Consider the following 23,448-nt stretch of genomic DNA (forward strand, 5'->3'; position numbering starts at 1 on the left):
TTGTGAAAACACTGAAGTTCCAGGATCTAAGATCATTATTTCTCAAATATTTAAAGACTAAATATATTAATTAAACACACTTTTCAAAAGATTAGGCTTCAACCACAGCTTTTCAGAAAGTATTAATTACACTGTATTACTAATGGGCTCCCAGACGAAATTGCTAGATATATTATTATACAGATAGCTAGTCTGTGAGAGTTGTATCTATATTGTGTAAACTTAGAGTAAGTAACAACCATTTTCTGAGCTACTAGACCCATAGGAAATTAATCTTCAACCTTGTTCACAATATATTATCTCACTGAAAAGCTACAATTACCTGATCCAATATGCATTAATATTTAGGCTTTTATTCTCCCTTTAATGATTCAAATTACCTCTATGGTGATTATAAATGATCACCTACTCTGCTTTCTTTCCCTTGTTTAATGTAAGATACCTTAAATCCCATCCAGTGGTTACTTAGCCTTGTAGCACATAACATTAACGTCTATTTATGTCACTATTTTATTAGTGTTCAGATTATTATAAAAGCAGATAGTAAAAGTGGAGAATGGAAAATATATCATAAAGTGTGTGTGTGTGTGTTTGTGTGTGTGTGTGTGTGTGTTTTCTTGAGCTGAAGTTGGTTTATTACAGAAAGAGAAGAAAGGAAGAAAAAGAGAGGGTAAGGGCGGGAATGTAATTTAAATAATTTATAGATGTATACAAACATAATAGTGAAATACACTAAATTTGTTCAAAAGAAAAAGCCAGAGCAGCACAAGTTATAACTGAATAAAAGAGGAGATAAACTGTTCAAAGGGCATCATATCCAAGAATATAAATATAGCAATTTTACATAATTCATTTACACTAAGAAAAAAATCTAATATATATGTATGTTAAAAATAAAGATCTAGCTGGGTACTGGTGGCTCATACTTGTAATTCTACCTAGAGAAGAGGCTGAGATCTGAGGATCATGTTTCAAACCCAGCAGGGCCAGGAAATTCCAGGAAAGTCTTATCTCCAATTTATCACAGAAAAAAGCCCAAAGTGACACTGTGGCTCAAGAAAAAGTGTTATTCTTGAGCAAATAGAGCTTAGGGACAGCATCAGAGTTCAAGCCCAGGGACCTGTAAAAAAAATCTAAATTGCCATACTTAATATTTACTTACTTGAAAATGTGATACACTTAATCACTTTGACTTTCCCTGTAAAATACAATTTCACTTAGTAGAGATTTAATGCTGTTTTACAATTCTGAATTTAATTCTCTGATTCTCTTAATTTGCTATTTGCTTGCTCTAATGCTTGAAATATCAAAGTAGGATACAGATTGACAATACAAGCAATTTGCACAGTAGTTTATTTGATGAGTCATGGAGTTATTGAACCAGTCAGAAATTATAAGACTGCTACTAGGTTGCAAGAATCAATAAAGAAAAAGCAAAAAAGAAAGCAAAGCAATGTGAGATGAACAGAGTAGATATGTATGACAATCTTTAAAGCATCTGTTTCAAGATATCCTGCTGGTTGTGGAAAAATTAAATTAGATTCAAATATAAATGTGACATATTTTAGGATATGAATTGTCATTTGTTTGTCAGGCAGGCTTATGTTATTTGAAATCATTGCAATTACATTTCTTTTTAAATTCCAGGCTGCTCTAACAAAATGTCTTTTTGACATTATTACTACCAGTACTAATTTTTTTTTTATTTTAGTCTGGAATGAAAATATTCATCTGTATACAGTGTTTTATCTTCTTTGGGTAGAAAACTTTTTTTCTAACTGGAATAAGTGTTGATTATTTTCGTCATTATTGTTTTGGTAATGTCAGACAAAATAACTTCTATAAGTCATGTTTATTTCAACTTTGTCTTTTTGCTAAGAAAATAACAGTAGAAAGATCAGGTAAAGAGGAGTGAATTATCAGTAATATGAATCTACATTACTATATTACACATATTGTAAAAGTGAAGGATCTATCACATCAGGTCATCTCAAACTAATCAATATGACTAATATAAGCTTGGTTTGGATATTGTTGGGTGCATAATTCTTTTTCTAGCATCTAAATTAAAAAAGTAAACATTTAATGCACCTACTGACTTCTGACATCCAATATTCAAATTCTGACTAAGTAGAGTATTTACCTAATCTTTCTATTTTTCACATCAGGAAAATAACTTACTTTAAAGAGCTTATCTTTACATAAAATATTAAGTAACTTACTGTAGATAGTTCGTCTTAAACCATCATTATTCTCTTGGGTTTCTCATTTGTATGGGAATGAACCTGTTTATGATTGTAGTGTCATTGCTAACTATCATGACTTGAAAAGTTTGCTATCTTGACTGTTTTCTTTCAGAGCAAAGTAAGGTTGGTAACATTATCATTAGAGAGCCTTCAATTTAGAGTTTTCTAAATTGATTCTTTTTCTCCTTACTAACTGTAGTTTCATTCTATGAAATGATTTGAGAACTTGTATGAAGATGTACTCTCATTGAGATTGTTTTAAGGGTTATATGGTCAGTCATCCCTGAAGTAGATGTTAACATTGATTATTGCATAGAATATTTCATGATTTGCATTTATTCCTTAAAGACGATGAATTTCTAATATGTGAAAGTAACATTATTACAAATTTAAAAGCTATAATGTTAAATCAAGTAGTTACAATGAATTAACTGTCATATAATAGTATATTATATGTAATATAATAGTATTATAGAGTTCAAATCTTTTAGAAAGACTAAGTCAAAGTAAAAAACAAAAAACAAAAAACCAGGACATGGCTACATCCAAGGGGATTAGGACCAAGGTAGAAGATTAGTACCAAGGATAGACCAATGAAGGAAGATAGAGGAGAAAGAATGGGGTCAAGCATTCATTGTCTACATGATAAAATTACAACAAGCTAAGGGATGGGGTAGATCAAAGAGAGGTGTGAATGTTGAATGGGTGACACTGAGCACAATGCATTGTATTAAAAAACTGCTTGTTATATATATCCTTTGTACACCGACCTAAAGATAATAAAAACTTAAAAATAAGCAAGAAACTAAAATACATTTATAACTTCAAGACAAAAGATAAAGACAATGTATACTAATTTCAATGACTCTTCAAAATAGAACCACAAAGAGAGAGACAGATTTTCTCATTTCCTTCTTTGGCATTTAAAAGACTGTGTGATATTTATTGAAACATTTTGGCTGGACTTTGAGACCATATGTCAAATTAATTAATGTAAACGATATTGAGTTCTTAAAGCATATACTCCATTTCCTTGCTTTAAACATCTGAACAAATGTACATTGAGAACAGATACAACTGAACATTTTATACTGGTAACCATAATCAGTAAATAAAAGATAATCAGTTCATAAATAACCCATTGTAAACAACTCAATATGTGAGTAAACAGATGGAGCTGGCAAGGTGCCCTCAATGTCAAAGAATTCAGACCTGGATAACTGATGGGGTAGAAAAAGAAGAGCCTAGCAGGGGCAAGCATTGTCCTAAGGAAACATGTTCTCTGCATCCTGTTTAGTAGTGATCTAGGATACTCAACAGAAAATTTCTGAATTAAATACACCTTTTATGTTATATGACTAGAAAAAAAGCCAACTGATAACATTCCACTGGGTATGTTGCTATGGGTTGCACACCTGCAATATTTGTCTTAACTTTATAAGATTCTCACAAGCCTTGAAAAATTCACATACAGCATTTATAGAGTTGATACTATTATTTAACAATTGAAACTATAATGTAAACTATTAAGTTTTTTTTCTTAAAGAAGTATTTACATAACTAGCAAAATTAGTGGATTATTCATCTGAGGCTGATTTTCTGTTAGGATTTTATGGGGTGTTTTATTTTTCATACGTTTTTAATATTGTAAAAATATTGCACAGAGGGGTTACAGTTACATGAGCAAAGTAATGAGTACATTTCCTATCAAGCATTTACCTCTTCTTTTGTTTTTCCCCTACCATCCCTTCCCTCCCACCTCCACAACTACACCCCCTACAGGCGCTTAAATTGTAAAGTTTGTTTTTCAACATAGTGTCTTGTGCATCTCATTGTTACAACAGGTCAACCTGTATCCCTATTTAAGCATTTTGTTTTTTTTCCCTTGCCCTCCCCAAAGTAGACAAGTGTATATACAAGATGCAGGGCATCAACATCAAATACAGTGAAAACAGGGGTTATACCATGGGGGAGGAACATACAAAGAAACAAAAAAAAAGCACATGGTACATTATAAATACATTAGAAACAATAGCAGGAAAGAAAAAAACAACTGTGTCCCTATCTTGGGGTTCATTTTGCTTAACATCATCTTATCTGGTTATAATGTACATAGCTTTTGACTTTTTCTGCATGTCCCAGACATATACTAGTTATTGCAAATAAGGGAACCCATAAGACCTCTGTTTCTTTGGGCCTTGCTTACTTCACTTAATATAATTTTTTTCTATTTCCGAACAAATGGGGCAATATCATTCTTTCTGATGGAGGCATAGAGCCATAGTAATCAAAACAGCTTGCTACTGGCACAAGAGCAGACCTGAGGAACAATGGAATAGAATTGAAAACACAGAAATGAACCAACAGACCTAACCTTTGATAAGGGAGCTATAAAAATAGAATGGAAGAAAGACAGCCTCTTCAATAACTGTTGCTGGCAAAAATTTGTTAATCACCTATGGAAATAAGGCTAGATCCGTATATACCACCCTGCACCAGAATCTACTCCAAATGGATCAAAGACCTCTGAGTCAAAACAGACACCCTGAAAACATTATAGGAAGGAATAGGAGAAATCCTAAATCACCTCGGCACAGACCGAAATTTTCTTCATAGAGACCCAGAAACACAAAAAATCAAACAAATGGGATTGATTGATTGATTGATTGATTGAGCTTAAACTCTGGACCTGAGTGTTGTCCCTCAGCTCTTCAGTGCAACGCTAGAACTCTACCACTTGAGCCACAGCACTACTTCCAGCTTTTTCTGTTTAGATGGTGCTGAGGAATCTAACCCAGGGTCTCATGCATGCAAGGCACTCTACCACTGAGCCAACTTCCCAGCCCCTTATGATTTTTATGCATAATTTTTTAATTATGCAACTTGGAGGGGATTGTACTTTATAAGACATTATCTCATTTATGTAATTCATTGTCTCAATTCAATTAAGAGTAAAGGATATTAATAAAGTCGATTTTTAAATGAAAATAAATACATTTCTTCATAAATTATAAAAATAATAAATTAAAACTATCAGAATTATTTGGCTTAAAATAGCCAAATGCTCAATCTACTATCAGAAAGGAAATTGCCATTCCTTTTTCTAATCTTCCTGTCCATAAATAAAATTACTTACCTCACATGAGAAAATCAATGTAAATAATATTCAGTGGACTCAAAATGTTTAATACTTCCTACATTGATTCATTAAATCTGACTCTATTCTTAAAAATAAGCCTCTATTTTTAAACCCCTCCTTTCCTATTAATGCAAAGTATTCTCTGAAGCATGGCTCTAAAATTTGTACGTCATCAAAAAAAGCAAGTAAAATATTACGCAAAATTTTAGATTCTCTGCATATTTTGTTTAAATAGCTCTATAATTTTGATAGCTAACTTTCATACGCAAAAATTTTCCAAAACTGTTCTACACTCTTTTCATTGAAATAATAGAATGTGGAGAATTTATCACATGAAAATATTTTATACCTTTGATTGAAACTATCTTATTAATTATTATACTTAAATGTCTGTAACTATGAAACTTTGGGTTCTGCAATTTAATTGAGATGTTTCCAGTTCTAAGTAATATGCACTAATGTGTTTCTGATATTATAAAAGTAAAAACCTGCATTTTTACATAAAATCATTTGCAGGTGATTTTGTATAATCATGAAAGTGATGTCTGAATTCTATAATTAAATCACATCTATTCACCTCAAACATTTTATATTTTTTTCTCAACAACACTTAACCAAATGTTAGGTGTCTCTAATGCAGTAATTCTGAGACAAATGGAATGTACTATATATTAAAATATTCATTTTAATGCTTTAATGGACAAGTATATACTTTCTAATGGGTTACTACAGAATCAAAAAGTTTACAAGCTTTCAGTCTGGTCCTGAAACTCTACCAGAGTACTTCTGGCATCAGAAATTACTATAGAGTTCTATTGTCCTATAACAATGAAGTTTTTGAAAGGCAGTTCAAGTACAAATATATATCCAGACCAGGGATTAAGGCACACGGGGTAAATATCCTTTGAAGATTTGTACATGCATCCATGAACAAACATTAATCCCTGTCATCTCTTTGCCACACACAGTTTAAGATATCAGTATTTTCCCTTTCACGATACACATAGGAAATGAATATATATTATTCATAAAACGACTCTGCTGTGATAAACTCTGAAGTGTATCTTAGCCGATAATATCTTCATTTATTTTCTTCTCTGCTCTGAACTTGATCCTAGATGGTTGCTGACCACCCCTGGCAAGCTAGTACCTCTGTTATTAATTTCAGGGACTCAAAGGAAGGAACCTAAGAATCATTGTATCCTTCTCACACTCAGATTTTTATGGTTTTTGATGAACATTCATCATTAATCAGCTTGTTCTACCTTGTGCCCTATCATTCAAGCTGTTATTAATTTTACTTTACTAATGTTAATACTGTGGTTTAAACTCAGAGTATCACACTTGTTTTGCAGGCACTCTGTTGCTTGAGCCAGGTCATCAGACCATTTTTGCGTTAGATACTTTTTTGTACATCTCATGTTTTTTTCTGAATCCACTTGACCTAATATAATCTGGGTTATATCCATAGTATACATGGCCAGGGCAAAAGAAAACCTGTAAAATTTCACTTGATGAAAAACTTACCTCAACTAACTAACCAGGGTAATAAAGAATTTTCTGTAACTGTCCCAATGTACAGAAACAGACCTAGATCTTCCTGCCTATGCCTTTGGAGGCTACTTAGCTGAGATTACAAACCAAGCATGGATTATTTGTTGAGGTGGACCATCACTGTCATGGTGCCAGAGCTTGTCTCTAGCAACATTCAACCCAACCTTTGCCTTCAGTTTAGGCAGGAAACAGTGGTGAAATGACGCTTTAAAAGAATTGTCACTTTCAAGATGTGTTTTTCACTTCTGGCTTTCATCATCATGACTGGAATGTTCCTGATCTTGAATTTCATTTTGTTCTTGACAGTTGCTATTGTCTAAATGTTTTTGATCCATACATTTTTGCACATCATCAAGTTCGGAAAGTGTTTGGATAATATCTTCAAGAACATTTTTGCTTCATTTTCTCTCTCTCTTATTTTCTTCACAGTACCCTGTTCTCTCTTTTTCTTTCTCTCTCTCCCATTTGATATTTGCTTGGATTCTTCACATTCATCCATACACAAGTATACTTTATTTTATTCTATCATTTGATGGTTGAAGTCCTCTAATTTCTTTGAAAAATTCTGTCCCTTAAGTGTCAAATTTCTATCTATTCACCTCATCTAGCTGTTGATAGATCTGGTAAAAACACAAACAAAAAACCACTTTTTCTACATCTCCTACTAGTTCCAACAGATTATTCAATGTGTTTTAGTTATTTGAAGTAGGTTCTTCCAGCTTTTTCCCCAAAACAGTATTATTTTATTTTATCCAAGACTTTATGAATATTAGATTGAGGAGATTCTGAACTGTCATTTTCTTTTGGTACCACTGCTTTCTCTGTATTAGAGAAGTTACTTTCTGGCTTACTTCATTGTTATCCTTTCTGTTTCTTTCCTTTATAGCGTTCCTTCCAACTTCTCAGTATTCATTGCTTTATATCTGTGTAAAAAAGAATTGTGATTTTGTCCAGATGTTTCTTCATCAAACTACTAACTTCAGGCTAAAACTGTGGGTGGAAGTATTTATTTAGTTATATAGTGCCTTCCTTTATTTACCATTAGGAACTGTGAACTTTTATCCATTGACCACAACTTTCATATAGTTGTTTTTATGTTAAGATGTAGTATTGTAGCCATTTGCTGAAGGGAATACCAACATATTATTCCATTGCTGTGAAATGTAAAAGCTACTGAAATTCTGGTTTGAACACTTGAATTTTATTGTCAAATAAGATGCATGCTATTATATGAGCACCAAGAGTAACATAAGTAACGTAAGTATATTTCAGTAAGGTTGAATAATTGGAAAAATCATTTTCCAACTATACTACGTCATTGAAACAACTAGATGAGTTAAATTCATTTAATAGCAAAAATCTCAAGTCAAAATGAAATATTTTATGCTAAACTTAAAAAAACTGAAAACAAATGGCAGGACTTCTGAGTTATTTTGTCAGAAGGACTGAAGAGTTGGGAGTTACATGGCCAGTGTGGTTTTGGGTGGAGGAGGTAACTGATGGTGATGGAAATGGTCCTGATGTTTGTCATAATGTTTATAGAGGAAGTGATAGTAGAAATATTAGAACTAAAATTACTGATTGAATTGTGATGGTACTGGAAAAAGTTGTGAAAATAATGTTAAAATCTATTTTAAAAATTATAGAGTATGTTATGTAAAAATAGAGTATGTTAAATAACACATCCCACAAGACGATGAATAATTGACCTGCTTCTAACACTATGAAAGGCATTCTTTTTGAATGGACTGAAAATTACCTTTACTTCATCTTAAATTATTCATCTTTCATTGATAGTTGGTTCTTGCTGAATTGATTTAAAATGGTATTGAAGGAAAGAGCTGGTTGGGATTTTTCTGAATACTAAACCATATTACCTCTTAGTAGAACTGTGTGTAGGACCCTTTTGTGTGTTCTTTCAAATTTTATTTGTACTGCTTTTATAAATCTTATGATTTTGGAATACACATATTTATCTGAATTACTTGAGAATAAAGACTTTGTTGTTTTATTCTGTGTCTTGTTTCTGTAGTATTTTTTGCCAGTCCTGGGGCTTGAACTCAGGGCCTGAACACTATCCCTGAACTTCTTTGGTTCAAGACTAGCACTCTCCCATTTGAACCCCTGTGTCACTTCCAGCTTTTTCTGTGTATGTGGTACTTAGGAATCAAATCCAGGGCTTCATGCATGCTAGGCAAGCACTCTACCATTAAGCCACATTTCTAGCCCATATGTAATATTTTGAAATATTATTATGAAGAAAGTATGGAATGACAGCCACTGTGCAGTGTACAAAAATGTTATATTTGTTTCTGTTAAACAACATTAATTTACTCTAAGTCCCATAATACCAAATTTACTAGATATGTATTTCTTGATCTCTACTAGAGTTTCAGTTCTACCTAAGGTCACCTACTATTGGTCAGCAATCCTCATAGAAATACAATCAGGGTCTCTAAAATTGTCCATATTCCCTCTCTTCTAGAGATGTGTTGCTTTAGAATATATAGATGGTTGAGGTACTTAAACATGAAGCTAGTATGACAATGAATAGCCCCTTTCAGAGATTGCATTGGATGCATTCCTCTTTCTTACCTACTCTGAATGGAGCACTTTAGGCTGGGATAATAAGGACCATAGGTCTGTCTTTGGCTTCCCAATGAGAGGAGTCTTTTCCCATTTCTCTTGGCTATTTTTCATTTATGTCACTCTACTTCGGGAATACGCTCTCTTTTGGAATCTTGTAAGTGATCATAGAAGCTGTCTTAGAATAATTGTTCTTTGAGAACTTTTCTTTCCCCTTTGAATCTTATCTTCTTTCACTGTGAAAAGAAAAAAAAATCAGATTACTTTCCATTAAATAAAGCATATTTGGGAAACGTAGAAATATGTGAGGAACCACATTAGAGGTAACACCTCAATAAATCATTTTGATGTACATGGAGTGACTATTTCTGAAATCAATAAGAATGAGATTAGTTTGGCGATGAGAGCAAATTCTAATTTCATTTTAATTGGGTACACTATGAGGACAAACTCTAATAGTTTGTAATAGTTTTTATAGCTCCATAAATCACAGATCCTGTGTTACTATTGTTAAATGATCAGCCCCTGATAGTTATTGATGTTTAGAAACAATCTCTTCAGAGCTAGCAGGTTAGGACAGAGTCAAGATTCTAGTGGATGTGTTGCTAGCATATAGAATCACAGTGTAATGCTATGGGAACATGGGCAGTAAAGTCTGCTTTTGAGCTTAGGCCACCTATTGACTGGTAGAGGGGAAAAAAGAAATGAACTTAAACTGGACTGAGAGACACTGGGACCTTGAACTAGTTTCCAAAGTGATGATTTCATCCATTCTTCCTTATCTGACCTCATCATCATCCTAGCTCCATAAATCTGCTATTTGCATTGCCTAAGAAGCCCACAATCCTGTGAACTGTTTTTATGGATGTTGTTAGCTTTATATTGTAGATTTTAAACCAGAACAAAACAATTATTCTAGTCTCTATCTTATTCTGAAGAGAAAGAACATTATTTCAGATCAGCCAGTTTTAAGAAATGCTGAGAGTTTTCTTATTAGTTCTGTTCCTTTTTCTCCTGATAACATCCAAAATAAATTAAACTCATGTGCTGATCTGCAGCTCACATCAAACTCCTTAGTTTGCAGGATTTAAATAACTTCAAATATGTCCCTAGGGTTTATCCCAATTGAATTAATAGCCAGGTCCCTACCAAATAATCTCTTAAAAGGCAACACAATCTTCTCTTGTAGAATGGAGTCTCTGACAAATTTCTGCTTAAATGACTGCTGTTGGGAATTGATGTGCATTTAAAACACACAGAGATCTTGTTAAAATGTTGATTTTTAAACCCAAATCCCAGCTTTTCTGATTGTGTACACTTGATGTGGATCCCAGCACTCTGCATTTTTAACAAGCCCTCAGGTGATCCTTAGACAAATACTGTGCCTGCTGACTTGACCTTCTGCCTCAAATGATTTCTTAGACTTTTCTTCGCTCGAATCATAGTAGATATTTAATGGGTTGTTTTCATTTTATTCCTTTCTGCCATCAATCCTTGTCTTCTTTGGGGGAGGAGGATATATATATATATATATATATATATATATATATATATATATATATATATATATATATATATATATATGTATATATGAATTTGCCTAATTTTCTTCTTGTTAATTTTACAGTTAATTAAAAAGACTAATAAATACTTTTAGCTTTGTTATGCTATGTTTTAATAGTTTTACTTGCTCTTGAATTTTGCCTATTGAAATTCTGCTTATTTATTTACTCATGTATTGATTTAGTCATTTGCTGTGTAAGTTTTGATTTTGCTTGTTTTGGAAACAGGGTGTTCACTGTGCAGCACATACTAGTCTCAAGCTTGGGACCCTCCTGAATGAGCCTCTTGAGTGCTAAGATCCTTATACTGCTATCTGAAATTTATTATTTTTCTCACTGAACCACTTACAGAGTTGAGATTCATTTTGAATTCACTAACTCACGTCACAGTTGTTAAATGAAGTATGTTTACAAGTGTTTATATTGGGAAAGAAGAAAATATAAACCTCATTTACTACAAATAATAGATTTGTTAAACCAAACAATTTTTTAAAAACACAACAATGAAAAATAGAGATCCCTAATGTTGACAAGTACAGAAAATAAAATGATCAGAAGCTTCTTCCTTGAAAAGAGTAAACTTACATACAATTTAAATTCTAGGCAGTTTATAAAAAGAAAAATGTCAAAATTACTACTATTTATACTGAAGAGAAGTGAGACTATTATGAACCTAGACATTCATCAATTGATGGAAGAAAGGAATGAGTGAATTAGCCATGGCTCATAAATTGAATAAGTACGTGAATGGGGAAGTTCCATGAAAGACACATATCCCTCAGGTGAAAAAGCATACCTGAAGCAACGGACTTTGTAGTCACAAGCCCTTAACCACTGATTAACAAACCCTCAACAAAGAAAGAGAAAGGCAGTCAGTCCTGCTGAACTCACTGTTACGTTTCATCCATTATTATAAAAACAACTATGTATTAATTTTTCAGCAATTTAATTTTATTGCGGGAAGAACATATAACATGAGCTGTATCTAGCCTTATGATGAAAAAATTATGAGGAAAATACGGTATTTTCAACTATTGATGATAGTGTTGTGTAGCATATCTCTAAACTTTACCCTGCTTCAATTATATATCACCTCCTGAGGGCTCTTCTTCTCATTGTACATCATCCCACAGCCCTAGAAACTACCATTCTACTCTTTGAGTTTATTTATTTTACCATTTGAGAGATGTTATATAAGTACAAGAAGCTTTTTTTGTCTTGAGTTCACTGGATTTTTCATTCAGTGTATTTTCCAGGTTTATTCATGTTGTATATTGTAAAATTTCCTTACAAATAATGTTGTTTTCAGATATGTTTATACTTTTACTTTCTGTGATTTGCCATGTATACTGTGGAGTGAGGAGTTTGATTTTTTTTTCTTCTTTTCTTGTTTGCAACATGAAGTCAGCTGATGCATTAGTTGTATCTTATTTTCTCTTCTGATTATATTATAGATCAAGTGTTAATAGATTTCTGGGATTAGCATTATACTTCATTGGTTAATTTATCTCATTCTATTCCAACATAACACTCACATAATCACTCTAGCTTTGCATTGATTTTGATAATTTATCAGATATTAAAGGAGTACTGTCTTTTCAGTCTAGTAATAAAAATGAGAAAGGAAAATTTAAACATGGAAAAGTTCTCCATACAATTATTTACCATGTTGTTTCTCCCAAAGACAGGAAAATTGTACAACTTGCAGAAAGTTTTCTGTTAATATAAATAAGCTTATTTTATTTCAAAAACACAGATAAACATTGAAAAATAATTTTTAACTTTGGAAAAACTACAGTCTACCACAGTCTTTCCCCTTGACAATGATGTATAATTATTTTAATATTTAAAATTGTTTTAAAGAAGCAAATATGTACAGTTGTGAGCAATTTATTATCTGTCATCAAGTATTATGAGAAGTAGTTCAGAATAAGATTGCAGAGCAGTTTGGTAAAGTGACATGGTCTTGTCCTTCATTCTTATTACTTGATGCTTTCTTACAACTGCTCACCCAGCAAATTATCATAAGATTTACTGAGGATAGAAATCATTAAGTGATAACTGGGGCTGTTTTCAAAAATTGGATAAAATAGTTTGCTTATACTATTTGTTACATGTTTTTCAATATATAAAGTATTTTGTATATTTGTAAGTGAAATTAATTCATACAGTAAAACAAGCTGGGCAATGATGCTTGATTCTTGTAAACCTAGCTACTCATTAGGCTGAGATCTAGAGGATTGCAGGTTGAAGCCAGCCCAGGAAGAAAATTGTGCAAATACCTGTTTCCAAATAAGTAGCAAAAAACTGGGCTGGAAATATCACTCAAGTGGTACAGAAGCAGCTGAGCATGCATGAGAACCTGAACCAAAAACTCAGAAAAAGAAGAGAGAAGAAAAGTAAAACAATTTGGATAATTCTGAATATTTATACACCAAATACTGGAGCACCCAACTTCATCAAACAAATTTGACATTAAAAACACACACAGAGGGCTGGGAAGGTGGTTCAGTGGTAGAGCGCTTGCCTTACATGCCTGAGGCCCTGGGTTCGATTCCTCAGCACCACATAAGCAAAAAGAAAAAAGCTGGAATTGGTGCTGTGTCTCAGGTGGTAGAGCACTAGCCTTGAGGTGAAGAGCTGAGGGACAGTGCCCAGGCCCAGAGTTCAGGCCCCACGACCGGACCCCAAAAAAAAAATACACACAGAGATCCAAGCATATTAATTATTTGTCACTTTAACACATCACTGTTGTCTCTGAATACATTATCCAGGCAAAGTCTCATCAAAGATCCTCAGACCTAAATAATTGCATTGACCGACTAGACTTAACAGACATCTACAGAATATTTCGCCCAACAGTATGAGAATATAAATTTTTCTCAGCAGATCACGGAATAATACCCAAATAGATAATATTTTAGGCCACAAAGCAAATCTGTGCAAACTGAGAAAAAATTGAAATTATTTCCTCTTTCTTGTCAGACAACAACAGAATAAAATTACAACTCTACACAGAGGGCTATCACAGAAAATTCTCCAAATCATGGAGATTGAAAAACACATTGTTAATCCAGACACTGGTGGCTTACACCTGTAATCTTAGCTACTCAGGAGGCTGAGATCTGAAGATGATGGTTCAAAGCCAGCCCGGACAGGAAAGTCCGTGAGACTCTTATCTACAATAAAACACTAGAAAACCGGAAGTGGTGCTATGGCTCAGGCAGTAGAGTGCTCACCTTGAGCTGAAGAGTGCAGGGACAGCACCCAAACCCAGAGTTCAAGCCCTACAACCAACAACAAACAAACAAACAAACAAACAAACACATTGTTAAATAACCAGTGGGTCACTGAAAAGATCAGAATGGACAGTCAAATATTTGTGGAAGTTAACAAAAATGAACACACAAAATAATACTGGCTACTCTGGGATATAGCAAAGACAGTACTCTGAGGAAAATTTTTAGCTCTGAGTGCCTACATAAACAAATTGGAGAAATTTCAAATTAACACTTTAATGATGTAACTTAAACTTCTTGAAAAAAAGGAACAAGTAAAACCCCAAACAAGTAGATGGAAAAAAATTAGCAAAATGAAAGAGAAATAAATTCACTAGAGACTAACAAAACCATAGAAAGAATCAATAAAACAAACAGTTGGTTCTTTAAAAAAAATAACAAAATTGAATATATATACCACGTTTTCTTGATCCATTCATCTACTAAGGGGCATCTGGGTTGATTTTATATCTTGGCTATGGTGAATAATGCTGTGATAAACATAGTTTAGTATGGCCTTGCTTGATTGTTTGGATAAATGCCCAAAAGTGGGATTGATGGATCTAGGGAAGCTCTATGTGGAGTCTTTTAAGGAACCTCCATACTGCTTTCCAAGGTGGTTGGACAAGTTTACACTCCCACCAACAATGCAGTAGGGTTCCCTTTTGGCTACATCTCCTCCAGCATCTGTTGTTATTAGATTTCTTGATTGTAGCCATTCTAACTGGGGTGAAGTAGAATAACAATGTTGTTTTATTTTGCATTTCTTTTATGGATAGAGAAGTTGAGCATTTCTTCATGTGTCTGTTGGCCATTCTTATTTCCTTTTCAGGGAAGTCTCTCTTTAAATCTATACCTCCATCAGAAAAAATGACCCTGCCCCATTTGTTAGGAAATGGAAAGACTGGGAAAAAATTATATTAAGTGAAGTAAGCCAGACCCAAAGAAACATGGATCCCATGGTTTCCCTTTTTTGCAATAACTAGTAAATGTCTAAGAGAATCTTACCAGACAAGTAGAACAGGTCAAAAGCTATGCACATATGACCATATAAGATGATGCTAAGCAAATAAACCCCAAGATAAGGACACAAGAGGTTTTATCTTAGTTGCTGTTGTTTTTAATGCGCTTACAATGTACTATGTGATTTCTTTTGTTTTTTTTTCTATGTTTTTTTTCCCCATGGTATAACCCCTGTTTTCACTGTATCTGATTCTGGTGCACTGCATCTTGTATGTACATTTTTCTAATTGGGTTAGGGGAAGGGAAATAACAGAATGCTGAAACAAGGATACAGGTTGACCCATTGTAGCAATGAGATGTACAGGACCCTGTTGAAAATGAACTTTACAACTTGCTGGGGAGGAATTAGAGAGGTGGAGAGGGAAAGGATGGTTGGGGAAAAACAAAAAGAGAAGATAACATTCTTCAATAGGAAATGTACTCATTACCTTACTCATGTAACCATAACCCCTTTGTACATTATTTTACAATAAAAATATTAAGAAAAATAACAAAATTGACCCTTAGCAAACCTGACCCAAAAGAGAAGAGAACACATGCAAATAAATGAGATGAAAATGGGACTATTACAATAGAAACAAGGAAGATTCAGAACTTTATACGGTAATACTTTTCAAACTTTATTCTAACAAATTGGAGACTCTGGAAGAAATAGAAGAATGCCTAGCGAATATTGATATACCCAAACCACACTAAGATGATTTACGCCAACTAAATAGACATATAAGATATAATGACATAGAAATAGAAGACCTTCCATCTAAGAAAAGTACAGGAGCAGATGGATTCACAGTTGAATTCTGTAAGGAGAAGTCACTCCAATACTCTGCAAATTCTTCAATGAATTTGAAAGCAAAAGATCAATACCAAACTTATTCTATGAAGCCAGCATAACACTCATCCCAAGACTAGATATTCATCAAGCAAAGTAAACTATAGACCCATCTCTTTGATGAACATAGATACAGAAGTTCTCAATAAAGTTTCAGCAAACAGAATTCAACAACTAATAAAAAAATCATACTTTATGTTCAAACAGGATTCATTCCAGAGTTGCAAACCTGGTTCAATATATGCAAATCAATTAGTGTAACTCAACACATCAACAGAAGCAAGACCAGAACCACATAATCATCTCAATTGAGTCAGAAATTTTTTTTACAAGATTCAACACCCCTTTATAATAAAAACTATGGAAAAGCTAGGAAACCAATGAACATCCCTCAGTATAATAAAGGTTCAATAGCTATGCTCATATGTTCATGTAAAATGGTTTATTGAAGTGAACTCCAAAAAATGGAAACAAGAGGGTTTTAAAAAAAAATTTTTTTTTACATTTTTGTGGGTTTTGTTGTTGTTTGTTTTTTCTCCTTTTGTCACTACTTTTGATTTCTATACATCTTGTCTTATATGTAAGATTATCCATTTTGTGGAGTTTAAGGGCAAGCATAGAAGTGGTGGGACAAAGGCAAACTTATTCAGTAGTGATACTCACTAGACACTATGTTGAAAATCAACTGTATAAGTTGTGGGAGATGGAGATCAGGAGAGAAAAAAACTGGGAGAAAACAAGGGAAGAAGTGACACCAATCAAAAATAAACAGGACATTACCTGACCTATGTTATTGTAACTCCTCTGTACATCAACATTACAATAAAAATAAAGAAGAAAAAAAGGATTAAGAAATAGAAAAGGCAATTTGAGTAAAACTTAAAATATAGTTGATTTATATATACATATATATGTGTATGTATATATGTTAGGTTGGGTACAATTATTTTCCATAAATAGAATCGGTTAATGTTGGTTATATAAATATAACTTCATTAGATATATGATGAAACATTACAAATCTCAGAAACTAGTTCTATGTATATTTGAACTTAATGTTATGTATAAAATCTTTCTAATTTGCTAAAGGAAATTACTTCAAGAATACTCACAGTAAATTTATGTGCAAATGTTTTAGTGAATTTCATTCATGTATGTTTTCTATTTATTTAACTAATGTCTATAATTCCCTTTAATAATTTATGGGCAGAGGGCTTTCAATGATTGAGTAAAACACAAGGCTCTGTGTTTTATTGAATAAGCTGTGAGTCCTAATATCTCAATAAATTATCCTTCCTTATTTTCTTGCTTTATTTCTTTCTCTAAGATATTTATGTGTCAATTTATCAATAACCAAATAGTCAATAAATATAGGAATATGAATGCATTTCTTGGGCAGATGCTGAGGATAACTGTAACAGATAATAACTAGTGAAATATGTTCTTGATCAATAGCAATAAGGATCTGGAAAAACTGTTATATTTATCCTCACCATATTATTTGAAAACAATGTTTCCTTCGTTTATAAGATGGTTCTCAAGTGACTAAAGTACAAATTTAAATATTTGGGTCTTTATGCCTCTGATTCTTAACCTTCCTCTCTCTCTCTCTCTCTCTCTCTCTCTCTCTCTCTCTCTCTCTCTCTCTCTCTCTCTCTCTCTCTCTCTCTCTCTCTCTCTCTCTCTCTCTCTCTCTCTCTCTCTCTCTCTCTCTCTCTCTCGGTCGTGGGGCTTGAACTCTGCCCTTGGGCACTGTCCCTGCGCTCTTCTGCTCAAGGCGAGTGCTCTACCTCTTGAGCCAATTGTTACTTCCGATTATGTGAGTGGTTTATTGGACATAAGTGTCTCATGGACTTTCCTACCCGGGCTGACTTTGAACCATCATCCTCAGATCTCAGCCTCCTGAGTAGCTAGGAGTACAGGCATGAGCCACCGACACCCGTGCCCCCTGCCCCATCTCTTTAGCTGAACTGGGTTTATTTGTCAATTGAGAACCTTTTTAAAGTTGTTGTTTTCTTCAAATAGAAATGTTTCCTCCCTTTTCATGATTTCTCTCCACTTCAAAAATCATTTTTTATGGATATGATGAAAGGAATTAACCATTCCTTACTCTAAGTCATTCTGTAATAATTGTATCTTAAAAAAATACTCTATTGTTATTTGTATTTTCTTTTTTTTTTTGTCGGTCGTGGGGCTTGAACTCTGGGCCTGGGCATTGTCCCTCAGCTCTTCAGCTCAAGGGGAGCGCTCTACCACTTGAGCTACAGCGCCACTTCCTATTTGTATTTTCTTTTGGGGGATCCAATCTAGGATGTTGCTCTTGCTAGGCAAGTACTTTGCCACTGAGCTTTACCCTGAAGAAAAATTTTATTTCTTTTAGTATGTATCATATCTGTAGTTTATTTGTATTGGTTTCATATCTGTCTTTTTTCATACCCTCTGTATGAAAAAAGGGAAGGGGGAGGATCTTTCCTTTATTGCTATATCCCTGCTGCCTAAAAGAGGGCCTGTTAAAAAGTAAAAGCCCAGTAAATAATTGATGAAGGCCAAATAAGTGACTGACAATGTTACATATATTGGAAAGCTTTTATGTTAAAATTTCATGAAGTCCGTGAACTAAGCTTCTGACCTGGTACCTAATGTTAGGATAAAATCAATAAAACTTTTAGCATCCAATTAATGCCTAGCTCTATTTGTTCAATATAGCAATTTAATTACATACTTATTTTTCTCTATTTCTTTAATCTACTTTAATGTGATTACAAATAAAAATTTAACCAATTTAATATATATGTATAAGAAAGAAACTTGGATTATTTTAGATCCCTTTTCTTTTAAATTAATTCCAATCCACATATCTAGTTACATACTGTTTTGTTTTATACACACATGACTCTCTTTAAATACCATCTTAAGTATACCTAATATAAGGCAACCCAGAGTTCTGTATTTCTGTTCTATCATAAACTTGCCATGTAAAAAAGCCGTTTATTTCTGCTACTTGTATCAACTATTGAAAACCTCTATGGAGTTTTGTTTTTGGATGCTTTATGTCATACTCAGAATTCACAATATTGACAAAGAAAAGCTAAATTTTCTTTAAGAAAATGAATGGATATGAGTTTTGAGATTATGTATGGCTAATGCAAGAGATAACAAGAGAAACTTTTCATATGAGAAATTATCTCAAAATCAACTGAGAAAATTTACTCAAAAAAGTGGGCTGTTTCTCTCTGTGATTTCTACATTTATGAATAAACAATGTAACTACAAAATTTTCTAGTTTGGAAAGCAGATTAAAGAAATCATAAAACACATCTGACTGTTTCTACTGTGCTTTGTTATCTAAATAGTCCTGTAATAGAATTTCATTTGTTACAAATAAATTATATATATATATATGTATATGTATATATATGTGTGTGTGCATATTTGAACATAATGTATGCACATTTATATGCTACTTCAGGAGCATTGTGTTTGTATCACAAATAATGCCTAATAGTTTAATGATTATTCCTTTAAAAGTGCCAGTTATAATATTGATATGTCACCATTTTATTTGGTTTCTATCTTCTTGGAGCCAATAAGTTACTTTGAACTATCATTTTGATGGCTTTTTACATGGAATAAATTTTTGTACACTCATAGTGAAAAAACTATAAAAAATAAATTAATTTCTTCATGAATATTAAAAAAAGATGAGCTATTAAGAATAAAAAGAAGTTCCTAAGTTAGACACTATGACAATCTCAGCTAGTTAGAAAATAGACATCAGGATGATCATATTTCAAGACAAGTACTAACAAAAAATTCTCATGTTTTTTTTATCTCAATGAACAAGCTCAGTGAAATGATACATTAGTAAGAGGACCATTTCAAGACTTCCATTCAAAACCAGATGATCAAATCTTGTCTGAAAAGTATCTCTGAAGCAAAAAATACTGGAGGTTTTGTTCATTGGCACGTCACTTGCCTACTACATTTAAGGGCCTGAATAGAAAACTAGCATCACAAATAAATAAATAAGCAAATAAAGAAGATAATAAAGACAATTTCTTTGGCTTTTTGTCTGCTGAGTTGTATGAAACAATTTAAAAAAGTATTTACTGATAAACAATATTATCATAATTTTACAACTATATAATCTACCTCTTTCTACATTACACTTATCTATGTGTCTATATATCTATGTGTCTATCTAACTACCATCCATCTATCTCCCCATGTTGAAGAAATGATTAAAGTAACATCATTGCCTGGCTCAGCACTGCTTTTGGCTCATGCCTTTCTTATCTATGCATATATACATATTTATATACATATATACACATATACATATACATATATATACATATATGTTGTAAAAATACTGTACAGAGGGGTTACAGTTACATGAGTAAGGTAATGAGTACATTTCCTATGGAGCATTGTTACCTCTTCCTATGTTTTTCCCCTACCATCCCTTCCCTCTCTACTTCCCCTACTCCTTTCCACCCCCGACATTGTAAAGTTCATTTTCAACCTAGTGTCCGGTACATCTCATCGTCACAATGAGTAAACCTGCTTCCCCATTTAAGCATTCTGCTATATTCCTTCTCCTCCACAAATTACAAAAATGTATATACAAGATGCACAACACTGGAATTAAATACAGTGAAAACAGTCATACCGTGGAGGAAGAACATACAAAAGAAACAAAGAATCACATAGTGCATTATAAGTACATTAAAAACAATAGCAAGCAAGAAAAAAAAAAGAAACATTTGAGTCCGTGTCTTGGGGTGCCATTCGCTTAACATCATCTTATATAGTCCTATGTACATAGCCTTAGACCTTCTCTACTTGTCTTAGACATATACTAGTCATTGCCAACAAAGGAAACCATAGGACCTATGTTTCTTTGGGCCTTGATTACTTCACTTCATGCCTTTAATACTAGCGCAGAAGGTTGAGATTTGAGGATTGCATTTTGAAGCCAGCTCCCAAACAAGAAAGTCCATAAGACTCTTATCTCCAATTTACTACCAAAAAAAACAGAAGCTGGGCTGTGTCTGTAGTAATAGAGAGAACAAAACAACAAACAACAAACAAACAAACAACCATAAAAACCTCAGGATTTCAAGCCCCAGGTCTGGAAAATACACCAGCAACAATGAAGACCCCACAGCATCACTGCACTTGTTAAGAACTTTGGTTTTATAAATGAAGAGCGTCTAGGTATGTTCTTTGCCCTCAGAATAACTTTGTTCTTCATACTAACTGCTGAGCCTCAAAATCAGCCAAGACTTTTTACTTGCATTTCCTAAATGTAATTCCCCTTTAACTTCTCTTTAAGATCAATATTTAATCACCTCTCTTTTATCTAAATTTATATCATGTCTCGTCAAAATGACCTATTTGTCCATGGTGTACTATTTAGATTATAAAGCCTAACTAAATTCAAAGCAATGATTAGACCTTGAGTTCAAAGAAAATGCCTTTTTACTGTTGGGAAAATGAAGGAGAATGGAAAAGGATGAGGCCAGACTCGATCCATCAACAGGTGAGGACTGTTTATTGAGGAAGAGCAAGGGGCACCAGACCTTCCCACAGGTTGGAGGCTGTTCGAGGGACTGGATTTGGGTGGGCTTATATAGGGATTAACAGGAAACAGAAGATAAAAAATGGGCTGTGGGCTCCTTGTGATCAAGGGTAATGTCCTTAGCCAGGACCACAGTGGAATGCTGAATGTGGGGACTGCTGTGTGTGTGGGCACACACCCTGGGGAATAAGGCAGTACTCAATCCTTCATTTATTGCTTTGCATTACACAGTACACTTACTTACTTGTTGCTTCAAAGTGAATGATAAAGACAGAAAGGTCACACTTCTGGACATATTAATATTGTAATTATCCTTGGATTCATTTTATGATACAAAATATAAACAATGCTCAATTAAATAACTTTTAACTTTCAAAATGTTAATTTGGTTTTTCATGTTGGAATACTGACTCAAAAATGTTGCTCAAGATTAATTTTATATAATTCTCTCAAAGAATTAGGCAGTACTTACTATTGTCTCAATATTATGTTAGAAACATGAAAGCTTAAAATCAAGTAAATTGTCATAACTTTCACTGAAGGAAAATGGAAGCATCATTATATCTATCTACATCTATACGTATTTTTATTTACATTTTATTGTAAAGGTGATGCACAGAGTGGGTACAGTTATAAAACTAAAGTAATGAATACATTTCTTTTTGAAAAGTGTTGCCCCTTCACTTATTTTTTTCCCACTCCCCCTGGCCCCAATTCCCCACCCACCCCTAAATTGTAAAGTTCATTTCCAAACATAGTGTCTAGTGAGTAGCTCTTATCTCACCTGGATTCTTACAACACCTCCCCAGAATGCCTTTCCTTCTACTCCTGTATTACCTATATATACTTACATCATCAACTTTGCTGCTATATTAGGCACTCTACTAAAAGTGTGATGTGATTAAAGTGTCCTATAGAGAATCAAGGAGTTTTAGAAACCAAATATTAAAACAATAACCATATCAAAGAAACAAAAGAAAACCAAAAGCACATTCTAGTAATGTCACTCAGATGTTTATTAATTTAACTATTCATATCTATTTTAGCAATATTTTGAATTGAGAAGTTTTAGAATAAAATTTCATTAATGGTGACTCAGAAACTATTCAACCACTTTAATTCCAATAGGAGAAAATTATAATTATATGGAATACATATTCAATATTTGTGTTGGAAGGGTAAGGAAGTGCTGGAAATAGGAAAATTAAGACTCCATAGTGTTAAGTTTACACAGTGAAAAATGCTGTGTAATAGACATATAAAATATATTAATTCATATGTTGATGTTTTTGTCTCAAGACTATATTATTTACTCATTAACATTTTAACATTGGTATAATGTGACCATTTATAATGAATGGATTAGTACTATGTATACATGTATATTTACATTAGAGCTTGCTAGTAAGTGCCTATATGTATTCAGAAGTACAAAGCACTGTGTTGTGCTTTTTTTTTTTTAATTGAAAGGAACTTTACCACTTCATGCTGTGAGGGGTGGAATAGAAATGTGGGAGCTGGGGGAGGGAAGGGATAGTGGAACAACAACAAGGAAGGGAAGGGTTAACAATGGTCAACAAGAAATGCACTCATTGCCTTACTCATGCAGCTGTAACCCCTCTGTACAACATCTTAACAATAAAA

The sequence above is a fragment of the Dipodomys merriami genome, unplaced genomic scaffold, assembly GCF_024711535.1.
Source record: "Dipodomys merriami isolate MVZ:Mamm:240054 unplaced genomic scaffold, mDipMer1.0.p SCAF_5, whole genome shotgun sequence".
In the NCBI taxonomy this organism is placed as follows: Eukaryota; Metazoa; Chordata; class Mammalia; order Rodentia; family Heteromyidae; genus Dipodomys; species Dipodomys merriami.